The sequence below is a fragment of the Aotus nancymaae genome, unplaced genomic scaffold (assembly GCF_030222135.1).
Source record: "Aotus nancymaae isolate 86718 unplaced genomic scaffold, 86718_ANA_hifiasm-v0.15.2.pri h1tg000046l, whole genome shotgun sequence".
Taxonomy (NCBI): Eukaryota; Metazoa; Chordata; class Mammalia; order Primates; family Aotidae; genus Aotus; species Aotus nancymaae.
Window position 1 is genome coordinate 14,669,177 of NW_026988460.1, and position 1,380 is coordinate 14,670,556.

At 42.5% G+C, this 1,380-nt stretch overlaps 1 pseudogene; it reads right to left on the bottom strand.

Annotated features, from left to right (window-relative positions):
- Positions 1–362: 362 nt before the first annotated feature.
- On the bottom strand, positions 363–1,041 carry LOC105730753 (large ribosomal subunit protein eL6-like; annotated as a pseudogene).
- Positions 1,042–1,380: the final 339 nt, after the last annotated feature.

The window sequence follows — 1,380 nt, forward strand, 5'->3', positions numbered from 1 at the left end:
ATCTTCTGTCTCCCCAGTTCCCTTCAGCCTGGCTCTCTTACTATGTCCCTCATCTAATAGACTAGCTCCCACATAGTCTCATTCTGAGAACCAATCACTGGCTTCTGCTCTCATAGGATGGATTAACAAATGAAGGTTCCTATCCAAGATAGAAACTGCCTCCATTTCAAAGTCATCTCCTCTGTGGGTCCTATCTATTTGATTTCTCCCTGGGCTCCTTGTCTAGCCCAGAGATCTGCTAGCTGTAACTGGCCTGACCCTCACTTTTGAATAATAGAGCTTGCATTGTTTCTTAAAGAGCCACTTAACTTTTTTTTTTTTTTTAAAAGGTAATCAGTTATTTGATTAGATTATTAGGACATTTAAAACACCAATTTGTGAGGATAAATTCCATTTGTCAGGGCAAACACAGATCGCAGGTAGCCCTGGAGCTAGGAATGGCTTTGATTTTTGGTAAAATTTGTGAGTCCACAGCTTTCTGATCAATCTTGCGCTGCTCTGTAATCTCGTATTTCTCTTTTTCTGTGTCGAAGATCTCACCTTCCTGGTGTCTGGGCTTCCGCAGCTTCTTCTTGAAGTAAGCATCAGTAAGATGTTTTGGGATTTTTACATTGCTGATATCAATTTTGGTTGAGGTGGCAATGACAAATTTCTGGTGCGTTCTTCACAGAGGAACTCGATTGAGGACCAGAGGTCCAGTCACAAGTAACAAGCCACTAGCCAGCTGCTTCAGGAAAACCACCCTCTTGCCCCTGTGGCATCCTGTGAGGATGATCAGAATGGTCCCGGGGGTAATGCTGGCTCGCAGTTTTCTCACACGCTGACTAAAGGGTTTTTTGCCGTGGCTCAACAGCTTTCGAGGCACTTCTTCAGTAGGACAATACCTAGGCATTTTGCGAAGTTTAACCACCTGGGTACCGCCGTTTTTGTCACCACCAACTGGTTTTGTAACAGTTGCAAGAATCTTCCCTTCTTTTTCTTTTTAACCTTGGATTCAGCCGCTGAGTACTTCCTCTCGTACATGGCCTTTCTGGAATACATGGCAGATCGGGAATACCTGCCAATTCCTCTGACAAGAACAGGATTGTGGCTGCAATGGGGCTTTCCCTTCTTGGGCTTTTTAGCCTTGAGGTTACCCTTTTTCACTTTGCTACCAGCATCAGCCTTCTCGGCTTCAGGTTTCTTCTCTTTAGTATCCGGTTTCTCAACTTTTTCACCCGCTATCTTGCAAGATGGGAAAGAGAACTCAACTTTTAAATTATATAGTTAATATGCTTTAATGCCAGGAAAATTAAAAAATAGAGAGAAACCAAAGGACAAAATTCACTGTTAAAATGTGGTTATTATCTTTTTCTGCGTATATGTGTACATTTATTTAAG